Genomic DNA, 14,324 nt, shown 5'->3' with positions numbered 1-14,324 from the left:
CCAGGAAGTAATAACCTCACCACAGCCCTGTACCAAAGAACTGGAGACTGAGCCAAACAGATGTTGAAAATCTATCCACTGAAAATACAGTACTCTGAAGAAAGAGATCAAAGAGGATATCAGAAAATGGGAAGCTATTCCTTGCTTATGGATAGGAAGAACCAATATTGTGCAAATGGCCATTCCCCCAAAACTGCTACACAGATTTAGTGCAATCCTGATTAAAATCACTCCTAAAATTTATTTGGAACCAGAAGAAACCTAGAATAGCAAAAGCAATCTGGGACAACCAAAGCAAAGCAGGAGGCATCACAATCCCAGACTTCAGATTATACTACGAAGTTACTATGATAAAATCAGCACACTGCTGGCAAAAAAAAGAGAAACAGACTTGAGGATCAGTGGAACAGATTAGAAGATGTAAACACAACTGCACACACAGTCACCTTATCTTTGACAAAGGGGCCAAACATAGTCACAGAAAGAAAGAGCCTCTTTAATAAATGATACGTGGGGGGGGTGGCTCTCCACATCCCACAGACTAAAACTAGACCCACGTCTATCACAATGCACTAAAGTCAAGATGGATCAAAGATCTAAATATTAAAACAGAAACACTAAATCTACTAGAAGAGAAAATAGAAATCTCAAAGACTTAGGGGCAGGGAGAGAGTTCATGAACAGGAAATACTTCAAAGAATTAACAACTGAGATCTCATCTTATTCAGTTTTTGTGCATCAAAAGAAACTTATCAACAGAGTGAAAACCCACAGATTGGGAAAAAAATTTAGCCAACTGTTTCTCAGACAAAGGACTTCTATCCAGAACAGATAAAGAATTGAAGAGAATCAGGTCTCCCAAATTCAAAGACCCAATCCAAAAAAGGGCATCTGAGATGAATACATACTTCTTGAATGAAGAAATACAAATGGCAAATAAATATAAGAAAAAAATGTTCAACATCATTTGAGAGATGCAAATTAAAACAACACTGAGATTCCATCTCACCCCACATAAAACAGCTATTATCAAAAGACCAACCAACAGTAAATGCTGGAGGGGCTGTGGGGAAAAAGTAACCCTTCTGTACTGTTGGCAAGAGTGTAGACTGGTACAACCACTGTGGAAATCAGTGTGGAGATTTCTCAAAAAACTAGGGTTGGAAGTTCCATTTGACCCAACTATCCCCCTTCTGGGTATCTTCCCAAAAGAATTAAAAACATCATACCACAGTGATATATGTGTACCCATGTTTATAACAACACAATTCATAATACCTAAGTCTTGAAAATAACCCAAATGTCCATCAACTGAGTAATGGATAAAAAAGATGTGGTTTTTTGGAACCAAGAATCAAACCGAAGACCTGTACTTGCCAGTCAAGTGCTGGGCTACTGAGCTATACCCCCGGCCTGAAGGTGTGGGATTTTTTCCCAATGGCGTACTACTCAGCTATAGAGAAGGTATTTATAGGTAAATGGGTGCAACTAGAGACCATGCTCATAAGTGCAATAAATCAGACTCACATGCGTAAACATCATATTGTCTCCCTAGTATAAAAACTAAAAGAGTAAATGAGATCCAAACTCTACAATAGATATCATGAGAGGGAAAGAAACTGCTCAAAAGGAAAGACCAACTAGAAAGGGGAAAGGAGGAAAGGAAGGGAAAATATATACACACAGACATTAACAAGTTGCTCAGATAATTATACTACTAATTTCTTTTAATTCATTGAAAAGAATGGTTTGTGCTTATGTTGTTTGATCTGTTCTGCATGCCTGTATCTGGCAATCTCAGCAACTGCTTGGAAGATAACAAGATGCAATATTAACCACTGTTAGTTTCCTATTATCTTGTTAAGAAACTCTGTATCATTGGTTTTTACTGTTTTTATCTCTAAAATAAAGCAATGGACATGTGGCACAAGGCCATCGGGGAATCTCACAGATTAGCTGGGATCAGCCTACACCAGAAGTGGAACGGTTTGCTGTGGGGAAGCGGGAAGGGGTCAGCTGGGGTGAGCCCTCTTAGGGCCAAGACAAATCTCCCCACTAATCTCAGGAGAGGTCCTTTCAAAGAAGTCTGAAGTTTAGGAGTCTGTCTGAGAAACAATCTAGGTCACAAGTTTTGCTAAAAATAGTAAGGCAGCTAGTGGAACTGGTCCTCAGGGACTTCACGCCGCGCTCCGATAACCTGACCAGCCAACACGCAAGTAAGCCACAAACAGAAGAAACAGGCCATGGGCGACCAGCAACAGAACATTACGTATTAGGTTCGCTTCTATCAAAAACGTATGAAGCATGCAAAGATGTGGGGAAGAATGGTCCTCACACCAAAGGCCAGTAGGTGACAGAAACTGCCTGCAAAAGTGACCACATATCCAGCTGAACAGCTGTCAGATGGAACAGAAAGAGTTTTTAAAGTACCCATTATAAATCATTTCAAACAGCACTTTCAACTACGGAGCACCATGATTTCAAAGCGAAAGAAGTCATAAAATAACAAAAGAATAAGGAAAGTTATGGCTGTAACATAACGCCAAACAGAAAGTGCTGACAGAGAAATAGAAATTATTCTAAAAGAACCCAGTGAAAATTCTGAACAGGAGCTGGGGACAGAGATCTGTGGTAGAGCACCTGCATAGCCATCCAACAGGAAGAAATGAAGGAAGGAAGGAGAGAGAGAAAGAGAAGAAAGAAAGGAAATCTAGTTACTTCTCTCATTGCTGAGCCAAAATATCCACCACCCAAAGTTAAAGCAGGAAAGGTTTATTTCGCTCACAGTCTGTAGAGGTTTCAGTCCATAATCATCTGGCTGCAAGACAGGGCAGCATGGCAAAGGGGCATCACAGAGGAGAAACAGTCCATGGCAGGACAGGCAGAATGCAGCCAGATTAAACAAAATAACAGCAAAAGTAATTTGTAGTTATAAAAGACAGCATATTGTCTTTCCTTGCTTCTCTAGGCTATTGTTAAAATAATACATACAATGTGTTGTTGGACCTATAATGTATTCAAATGTAATGCACTGTCAAGAACAGAAGGTGTCAGTTACCTTTCTGCCACTATAACAAATTACCTGAAACAAGTAACTTATGAACAGAGAAGGGTTACTCTGGCTTGCAGTTGAGTGGACCTGTTGCTGGTGGTACAGGGGCAGAGCAAAATTCTCATGATGTGGCCAGCAGGCAAAAAGGAACAGCACAGCTGTGTAATAAATACACACACCCAGGACCTAAGCACTTCCTGTGAGGTTCACCTCCTGAAGATTCCATGTGCAATGAATCATCCAAAAACAAAGTCAATAAAACAATTCCACTTTAAGACCAACCAATGAGTATAACACTAAGGATTAGCTTGTTTAACAAAAAAGTTCAAACCCAAAAATGATAAACCTGGAATGATCCAGGGTTAGGCATGGAACTCAGTGATACGGTACCCACCTGGCATGCACAAGGTCCTGGGTTTTATCCCCAGCACTGAAACAACAGTAACTACAAAACCCAAACAAATGGGAAAACACCCGTGTTCATGTGTTGGAAGATTTAATATGACTGAGATGGTAACAGTCTCCAAACAGATCTACAGATTCAGTACAAGTCCTATCAGAATCCCAGCTCACCTTTTTGCAGAAACTGACAAGATAATTCTAAAATTCACGGAGCATTGCATGGGCCCTTGCACATCCATGGTGATCTTGAAAAATAAGAATATCTGAAGACTTAATTTTTTTTATTTAAAACTGACTCAAGAGGGAGGAGCAAAGATGGTGGATAGATAACAACTGGCTACAGAGGTTCCCTGAGATAGTCAACTTAGAATTCAACTTAATACAGCAAAGGGAGCATCAAACAGAAGGAGATGAATTCTCTCGTCCCAAGAAGAGATTAAGGTGAGAAGAACCAACCAAACCTACATTCCTGGTGCTATTATTGGAACAGCTAAAGGTTCAGTGCTCCCACTGCAGCAGACAACTTGTCAAGCCGTCCGAGGTCCTGTTGCTTCAACTCACTGGAGGCACAGTCACACTGAGGTCAGGGTCGGCCAGCCAAACAGAGAGCTGAATTGGCAGGGAGCCTGCATTGACCTGTGGTGAGTGACGGGAGTGGAGCCATTCCACAGAAAGGGGGGCTCCGGCAGATGACATTCTGGGACTGGGCAGGACCAGCGAGTACAAGGGGCAGCAGTGACTTCAGTCAATTGTTCCCTTCCCAAAAGGGATTGGTGGAGTGAGCTAGGCCTGGGTCACATGACCTGGCTGAGACCCAATAGGTTATCCAAAATCAATTCCCTACCGGCAGCACAGTGAAGCCTCAGAAGTTTCACTGACCTGGAGGGGAGGTGGCACAAAGTAATACAGTGCAGACCACAGCACCTTGACTGATCCAGAGGGGAGGGATCAGAATATGCTGTCCTTGTCTGCAACTCAGTAGCACACTGCAGTGGGAAGGGTCACCTAGCCAGCATGCTTCAGAAGAATTATAACCAACAAAGAAAGAAACTGGGGCTTTCTGAAAAAAGCAAAAAAGATGGGAAGAGGAAGCAACAACAAAAAGTCCCCAGGTCCCAACACTGAGAACACTGACCAAGGACAGGTAAATACAACGGAGAATGAGAACAGCAAACATGCAACATCAGACACGGCACCAGTGGACATGAGATATATTTGGGACCTCATAGAGGAGTTCAAAAGTGAAATATTTAGCCAAGTAAAGCAAGATATGAAAAGATTAATAAAAGAGATACTAAGCACCCCTCAAGCAGACATAGACAGAAGAAGGGAGGAACTCAAACAAAGGAGAGAACCACTTGATGAAGAATATAAAAAAATATAGAATACAGGAAGCAGATTCAAAGAGATTACCAGGAAATTTAAAACTCTATGGAAAAATGGCAAATCTGCGTGAAAGAATCTAAGGATAGATTATCCAAACCAGAGGACAATTTTACAATGTGGAATTATGAAAGGGAAAACTTTTTAAAAATAACAAGGAAATAAGCAGTAACAATACAAAGGCTATCATCCGGCCTGCAGATCAATCTATCCAGAACTCCTGGAGGGGGAACGGGGATTAAATAAAAGACCTGGGGGAGACAAAGAGAGATAGAGGCAAGTCGAGATAATCCAATCAAGCCTCCGGTTTATTCAGGAAATGATCACACCTTTTATAGGCTAAGGACGGGAGCTGGGACAGGAAGAGGTTAAAGAGATGAATACAACAGGGTCACTGTCACATCCAGATATGTGACGTAAGCAGGAGAGGATTATGGTTAATGTAGGCAGACGCAGTGCCCATAGGAGAGAGAAGCAGGGAGACAGCAATGCCTGTCACTCTGCTCCCTACATGGCTAGAAGATGACAAGAGGATCTATAACTTGAGAATAAAGAATGTGAATGAAGAAGCTGGGGTACAAACAAACGAACTACAAAGACTATTTACAGAAATAATTAAGGAAAATTTCTCAAACATAGGAACAGGAAATGATATTCAGATCTATGAGGCATACAGAACTCCAGCCACCCACAACCAAAACAGAGCTACACCCAGGCATATAATAATCAAGATCCCAGAAATTCAATGTAAGAACAGAATATTAAAAGCTGTTAGAGACAAGAAACAGATAACCTACAGAGGAAGGCCCATCAGAATAAAGGCAGACTTTTCAACACAAACCATCAAGTCAAGAAGAGAAGGGTGAACTATTCCAAGCCCTGAAAGAAAATAACCTCCAACACAGATTGATGTATCCTGCTAAACTGTCTCTAGAAATTAATGGAGAAACAAGATGCTTCCAAGACAAAGAGGAACTTGGGAAATTCACAACCACCAATCCAACTCTACAGAGAATACTGCAGTGCATTCTAGAGAGAGAGAAAAGTACTAGGATTCCAGGAACAGTGGAAGAGAGGCTTCAATGAATGGAGCAGAAACATAATGAAGAAGAAAAGCAGACAACTGGTGGCAGAAAAAGAGCACAACAGAAATGAGGCAGAGAAGGTTGGTTATAATCTCTAACATAGATGGCCTTGATACACTAAATTTAAAAAAAGAACCACACGTGGAGTAGATCAGGAGGAGGGTCCACTGAGATGCTATTTATAGGAAATATAATTTAACATGAAAGAGTAGATGGATTGAAAATCAAATGCGAGAAAACAATGCTCTATGTGACAGAGAACCAGAGAGTAATAGGGGTAACTAGACCAGTATTTGTGGATAGGTTGAAAAGACAGGCTTTAACAGGTAAAGGAATATAATTAGAGATCAAGTCCAGGGGAGAGAAGGTTCAAAAACACTTAGGTAAGTAGTAGGTTGCCTTCCCAATTTAAAACCAAGGGTCTTGGTCAGACCCAGAAATGCACAGTGTACCTGGGGAAGTGAGAGGGGAGGGAGAGTCTTAAAAAAGATGGCAGAAGATATTGTTAATAGTGTATCAGGATTTAAAATCCACATTGCTCTCACCACTCTGCTTAGATAGATGTTATTCTATTTTTTTGATAGATTTTATTTTTTTCCCAGTTTTTCTACTTGCATTAGATTTGAGGGCACAGACAGCTATTCCAAAAACATCAGGATATAGCACAGTAATCATCTTTAATTTCCTATTATCTTAATCTGGAGCCTTGTATAACTTATACTGCTTTATCATGACTGATCTTAGTTAAATCTGGTTTGTTTGATTGCTGTTTAGTATTGACAGATTTTATTCAAAACTGATATGATTGATAGTATCAAGTCTGAGAGTATAGGCAACTACACTGAAGATGACTAGATTCACTACGATACACATTCTGATTTGATTATTACCTGTTTTAGAAGTTTTATACTATCTACAAAGTTTTGTTTTTATTAATACTGTTATGTACTGATATATTCAATTATACTAGGTCTAATGATATAGCCAATTCTATTGAAGATAACAAGAGACAACACAAGAACTATGGTAGAACTCTTTATACAATGGTCTTATACGTTTTTTTCATTTCATATTTTTATAGGAATATGTTTTGTTTTGTCTTGCTTTGTTTTGTTTCTCCGTCTAATATAGAAAGGATAGAAATTCATGTTAAGACTCAGGCATGTGTAGAATCTATAAACCATTTATGAGAGCTGATCTTATGACACATGATGAAATGAACAGATACTCTGAAGAAAAAGAGATACTAAAATCCCCAGTGCTGATCCTGGAGTGTCATGATGTGAAACCCAGCAATAGTATTATTCTCTGTTCAGAATGATTTTTACCTGCTTTAGTTTGTTTAATCTAAACATAAATGAGGATATGGATAGCTGCATGTATGTTTAGGTGTATAGGATTGACAACCATGTTACAAAGTCTTTGTTGGACAGTTGAACAGAACTGTTTGCAGCCTCGCTGTTTGAATTCCCACTTTACATGTTCCACTTTTGTGTCTTGAACAATTATTTGCAAAACGACAATATGTAAACATCAAAAAATAACAAAAATAAAACTGACTCAAAATGGCATTAAGCCAGACATTGTTGTACCTACATAAATACAGGAAGATGCCTCGGTGGAATTAAACTGAAGCCAGAGCCAAGCACGGTGCTGCAGGCTGTGAGCTCGATGCTAGGAAGGCTGAGGCAGAAGGACTGCCAGAGTCCGAGGACCGCCCAGGTTTCCCCGAAGTTCCAGAGGGTTCTGGAGGCTGAGGCAGTGTTAATTACACAGCAGGAGCCTAGCAAGCATGTAATCATCTATCTGTGATCAAACACTTTTTACAAGGATGTCAAGACAATTCAATAGTGAAAACAATAGTCTGAAACTGATGGTGCTGAATCAGCTGCATAGCCACACGGAAAAGACTGAAACTTTAGCCTTACCTCACACTGGTCACAATAATTAACTCAAGATGGATCAAGGACCCAGATGCGAGGCTAGAACTGCAAAGCTCCTAGAAGAAAATGCAGCAGGAAATACTGCGTGCGCATCCTGGCATCTGGAAATGAGTATCACACAAAAAGTACGAGCAACAAAACAAAAAGCTAGAAAAGTTAGACACTGCCAAAAGTAAAAATATGTGCAAAGAGAGAAGTCAAAAAAGCAAAAGTTTGACACAGAATTGGAGAAAATATTTGTAAATCATTTGCCTCAGAAGGGGACAGTATCCAGCATATAAAAGAACACTTACAATTCCACAATGATTTCACTCAATTTTGAAATAAGCAAAGACTGAGTAAACCTTTCTGCAAAGAAAATACATAAATGAAGAGATACTTGACGCACTAGCCAGTAGCTTGCCAGGGCCACCGTAACAAAATACTATATAGACTGGTGCTTTGCGCAGCAGAAATGTACTCTTGCAGTTCTAGAGACCTGAAAATCCAAGGTCAGTGAGCTGGAGATTTTGTTTCCTTCTAAGCTCTGCTCTTTGGCTTATACATGGCCATCTTGGCCAGAAGTTGATTGGGAGCGGTCTAAACATCCTCAGTTTGATTGAATTACGTCTTTAAAGCCCCTGTTTACAAACACAGCCCCACTCTGAGATCCCAGGAACAGGCAAGAAGATTAACATAGGAATTCCCCTTCCCCACTCCCACCCACTGGTAACTGAGCCGCCACAGTCAGAAGAATCCAAATCGAAACATTTAGTGGGATACCACTGCACATCCAACAGGAAGACGGGAGCCAGAAATCAGACAGTGACAATGCTGGAGAGGATGTGGGGAAATCAGGACCCCATCCTCATGGTGCCGTGCGGCCACAGTCACAGCACTCGGAGAGGCAGAGTCGGGATCATGGGAAGTTGGAGCCCAACCTGGGCCACTTAGAGACTCAGCCAGTGTCTTTCTCAAATGTTACGTTTTGAAGGCAGATGGGGACATAGCTCAGCGCTGATCAGGTAGGAGACGAAAGTGGAGAACCTGGCTGTGAGTAGGCAGGTGGGACTCGGCAACCACAGGTCCCAAACTCTGCACTTGGGACCAATCAGAAAGCGCTGTCGTCAGTCATTTACAACAGGCACAGGACTGAGCTTCGGTTGGACAGTTTAGATCTGACGTCAGGCCAGGTGAGTCTCCGACAGGACAACCATCTCAGACATCTGGTTTGCTGGGGAGAAAAGCAGTCTTGGAATGGAGATGTAAGCAACCCCACCACTGGCCACATGGCTGCTGTAAAATCTTCTGTGGCCTGTTTTTGCTACGCAGTTCAGGCTGGCCTTGAGCTACTTTGCTACCAAGGCTGGTCTGGAGGTTGTAGCAATCTTCCTGCCTCAGCCTCCTGAGTGCTGGGATGACAGGTGAGCACCCAGCCTAGAATTCAGTATTTTTCAACCTTTAATAAACATAAATCTTTGCTACCTTTTCTTTGTGTCTGGTCTAATTCTTTATGCAGGACACCAAGAACCTGGAAAAATCTCTACAGGATACCAAAAGCCATTAACATGAAGGCCCTGGATTTAATTCCAAGTACAGAAAAGAAAAAAGAGATGACAAGACAAGCCCTCACGACCTCATACACATCTAGCATGAATGCAAAGTAATGCAGTCACTTGGGAAATCAGACTGGGAGCTCTTCAAATAGCTATACACAGAGTCACCGTGTGACCCAGCAACTCTGTCCCTTGATGTATACCAAAGATCAGTGAAATCATAGGTACACACACACCAAAAAACACTATGCCAATGTTTATGTTGTTATACCAGCACTGCTCATAAGCACCATAGCACAGAGGCACATCAAACAATTACACGGCGTGTGGCATAACCTGCCTGGGGAGCAATCCTCGCCTCCGAGAGACAGTGCAGGATCGGTGGGTGGTGTAACACGGGAGGACTGAAAACAGTCTGCTAACTGAAATAGGTGAATCAGAAAAGACTACTTATACGAAATACTCAAAATAGGAAAATCTAAAGAGGCAGAACACAGGTCGCTAACAGTCGACAGTGGAGAACTGGAAACCAATAGCAAAGAGGTGTGGGATAGCTCTCTGCAAAGATGAACATGTTCCTGGATTCACAGCAGAAATAGTTGTGCAAGTCTGCACATACACTGAAGACCACTGAATTTTATTCTTTAAATGAGCTAGTTTTATGATGCATGGATTATATTTCAATAAAGCTGTCAAAAATGGCTATATATTATCACGGTGTCTTAGTTCCCTATGATTGTGTTAGCAAAAAAATAAAAATTGAAGACTTAAAACAACATAAATTTCTTCTCTTCTAGTTGGGGGCCCAGAGTCGCAAATAACTTTTGTGGGATGAAAGCAAGTTTTGGGCAAAGATATGCTCTTCTCGAAAGCTTTTGGGGGAAATTTCTTTCTTTATCTCGTTCAGTGTCTGTCTATATATTCCATCTTCAAAATCTGTCACTCTAATCTCTTTTTTCTCTTTCATGTGAACCTCTGAGATTACACTGAGCACAACCACTTCACCCAGGATAACCACCTACTTCCCCAATCTTTAACTTAATCACAAGAGTCTCTTTTGGCAAATAACGCAGAGTCTACAAAAGGATACAGACATCCTTTGGAGACTGTTACGGGTTAAAAACTGGTGGTCAACTCAATGCCAGCTGAGTTAAACCAGCATAGTGCTGAGCACAGATGGCCCACCTGAGGAAAGCTGCCAGCATAAATAGAGATGTGAAGGAGAAGCTAGGCGTTGTAGGTTTCTCTAAGTGTTGCTGTTTGAGCCGTCGGTTCTCCTGGAGGAGCTCTCATGACCAGCTTCTCCAGTGTGAGTTCGACCATTGTCATTGGAGGAGCTTGGGACCTTGTTGGTGAGAGTGGCTGTGGTTCTCTTTGGGGGGCTCTGGTCCTTACGTGAACATCGCTTCCTGGCTCCAGAGGGGTTGATGCGTGCTGTTTAATCTCCAGACAAACTCATCATGCTGGCTTTCTGGCATGTACTCAACTGTGCTTATCATCAGAGGAGCTTCGGGCCTCGGTGTTGCTGTGGTGCTTTTCAGGACAGCGCTGGTCTTTGTTTTGAGTGTGACTTCTTGGCTCCAGCGTAGAACCCTCAACCTACCAGCACAGCTCCTTCACCCCGCTGGCATGGACTTTCCAGCTTCCACCGCTGACCTTTGGGCCTTCCCAGCACAGATCTGTAAAAGACACTGGCGTGAGTCCTTCTCCTGGGCTCTAGACCTCCAGCTGGACTCGTGGGAGACATTGTCCTGAGCTCTAAGTCTTCATCTGGACTCATACAGGACATTGCTGTGGGATTCAGGCCCCTGGATGAATGTTGTGTCTCTAGTGTTGTGGACAGGCTTCCTGCACTTCCTTGTGTTAACTCTGGGTGACCACCATGAATAACAGTATAAAGTCCATGTCCTGATTCTAATTGTTCCTTCTCACAACCTCTGACTACGACAGAGGCCATTACCAGTTTATCCCACCAGGTAAGAAAACTGGACATAGAATGGACATTCACTGTAGCTCTTGTATCTAGGAGTAGAAACTCCAAATAGTCCAACAGCCACTGAAAATCGAGCATGATCTCCTTCAAACCCATTAGACTCGGGTGGAGGTCCTGGAGAGTCAATTAATGTGAGCAGTTTTTGAAGATTGTGTTTAATGTATCAGTGAATGATTCTCTAAAAGTCTATACCAAAGATTGTAGAAGCCATTATCAACTATGCCGTCTGTTACGATATGGGTACAGTTTGAGGGTTTTCTGCCAGGCTTGCTGGATGATAAGCTGAGACCCCAGCATGATAATTTTGAGAACTAATAGTGCCTTTAACAACGGGGGCCACTGGGAAACACTTAAGTTACCAGGAGCACACTTTGGAAGGGACTCATGCAGGTCTAGAGGACTCAGGTTAGTTCTGGGAGACGGATGAAAAATGATCCTAACATTGGGATATCATCTTCCATGAAGCCTTTGCCTGAAGTCGAACAGACGGGGCTGAATAATCTTGAATATTTAGCCTCTGAAGCTGTGAGCTGAGCTTGTTTTTCTTCATAAAGTACACAGCCTCCAGCATTTGGTTACAGAAACAGAAATTACTGACACTACGGACAATTTTCTTCTCTACATTTTACTAAGATGCCTCACACAGTCAAGAGAAAATGCTTCCTCTACCCTGACCACTAGTTTCTTTATACATAATTTCTCATCAAGGGCAGTTTTTGAAAGATATCTATACCAAGCTACCAGACAATGTATTCACTCACATAAGGGGAAAAACAAGGGACCAAAGAACAGGACTCAGTGCCACAGGTATCATGGGGATATGGGGTCCTTTCCAGACTGCTATCATTCAATGGCCAAGTTCCATTCCTGCTTCCAGGCCACTCAGTGAGCTACCACCTGAAGTCACCACCTGAAGACTTGTATGTAGGGGTGTGCACATTACAGTATTCCGAACAGAAAAACGGTCAAAGGAAACTTTCCTCTGATGACTTTGCTGAACTCTTTCGTGCAGCACCATTGTGTACAATAGAACATAAAGCTACAGGCCTGTACAGTGCCACCAGCAAAACTCACAGTATAAATAAGGTATAAAACCAAAAAAGACACTGAGGCGCTATCAACAGAACTGTGGAAAAATTAAAAAAAAGAGTTGAGAGTCCAAGTAGCTGGTTCTAAGTCCAAGCAGCAGGGGTCTGTGTTGACTGTGACCATCTGAACAGTCGTTAAACAGGCCGTTAAACAAGGAGTATCCAGTCTTTTTCAGGGAGGTCCCATCAAAGTCGTGAGACTCACGCAGGTTGTATCAGCTGAGTTGCTATGAATGGTACCAGAAGTGGCCGGAGCATGACACCCTGGTCAGCCCCGGCTCACATGCTCTGCCTGGGAACTGGAGGTGGAATCCACTCCCTCTGGACACCTCCTCGGGATTGCGGGTGGTGATCTGTCCGCCTGCCCTGACGCAGAACCACCTTGTGGATTCGTGTGGCTCTGGGTGTCTCTGCAGGCTGCTGAGGAAGCAGAGGAGCCCTGCCCGGGACGTGGGCAGCACCCACTAGCGGCTTTGTGACCTGAATGGAGGAAAAAGAAAAAGAAGAAGGAAGCCTGGCTTACTTCGGAGGAACTCTGCTTTGCATCACGGCCTTTGACACTGGTCTCCAGTGGCGACTCTTCAACCTGGTGACGCTGACCCATCCCAGTGACCACAGTGAGCTTCCAGGCCTGTCACCTGTGCTATGGGCCCTCCCGTGCCCCAGGTGCACAGGGTCATTCTGGATTCGCCCACCTCTGATTCTGCAGTCAGCCCTAAGGTCTCTGCGCCTTCTGACCCTGTGCGCCACCTGATGAATCCCTGCATGTTAGGTCTGCTCCTTTGGTGAACCCCAACTCATATAATCTGCATTATATGAGTTGGTACTGAGGAGGGAGTCTTTCTTAGTGGAAAGCTGGGATTTCCAGTTACCAAGAATACACTGGGTGACAAGGACGGCCACTGCCCTCCCGTTACATCTGGTGTCCCCTGTCCCAGTCCACGGCACCACTCACCTGAGGAAGCTGGAACCCCCGGGACCCGCCTGTGCGCCTCCTTTCTCTCTTTCACTCCGTACCCAGCTCCCTGTTATCAAATCCCGCTGAGTCTCGCCCTGTCTGCATCTCTCAGGCTTTCGAGGTCTCTATTTTCACTCCTACTGCTCTAGGTCCAGGCGTCCAGCATCTCTCCCCCAATGCTGGGCTGGCCACCATGATCCAACTGGTAGCTCGTCCCTGGGGGAGGTAGAGGGATTTATTTTAAAGTAAAATCTGCACATCCTGCTCTTCTCCTCCACACCTTCTCGGACTCCCTACTCTTCTCTGAATAAAGCAGCCTGTGCACCCAGCGCTGAACAGTACAGAGTACGTAACCAGCCTCACTGTTCCTCAATGTCCAAGCTCTCTGTCCTCTGTGGTTCTTCCCTCTCCTGGGTCTCTGGCCGCGCCGTCGAATTAACACTCAGCTCCTCTGCCCCATTCACGGTCAGACGGCAAGCCCCGAGATAGCCCTCAGGTCTCAGCTGAGTCCTCCCTTAGCGGAGAGGAAGTCCATCCTGAAGCCTCCGTGGCACCTCACACTGCCCCGGTTTGGCAGTGATCACAAGGTCTCACAACAACCTGTCTGTGTGTCTGACTCTTTCTCCAAACCGTGAATTCTTATGCAAGGAGTAAATGTGCCTGACTTACGTGGCCCCTCCAGGTTTGGCAGAGTGTTGGTGTCTTAGTCACCTTCTCATTCCTGAGGCCTGGTACCCGGCACCCACAACTTAGAGGAGGAGAGGTTGATTTTGGCCCGCAGGTCACAGAGATTTCAGTCTACGGTCATCAGTTGGCTTCAAGGCAGAAGGGTCCAGTGAAGCAGAGCTGCTCACAGCAGGGCGAACAGGAAACGGAGATGCTGCA

The sequence above is a fragment of the Cavia porcellus genome, unplaced genomic scaffold (assembly GCF_034190915.1).
Source record: "Cavia porcellus strain 051 isolate PalLab524CR breed Dunkin Hartley unplaced genomic scaffold, mCavPor4.1 scaffold_8, whole genome shotgun sequence".
Lineage (NCBI taxonomy): Eukaryota > Metazoa > Chordata > Mammalia > Rodentia > Caviidae > Cavia > Cavia porcellus.
This window is presented reverse-complemented; position numbering follows the sequence as displayed.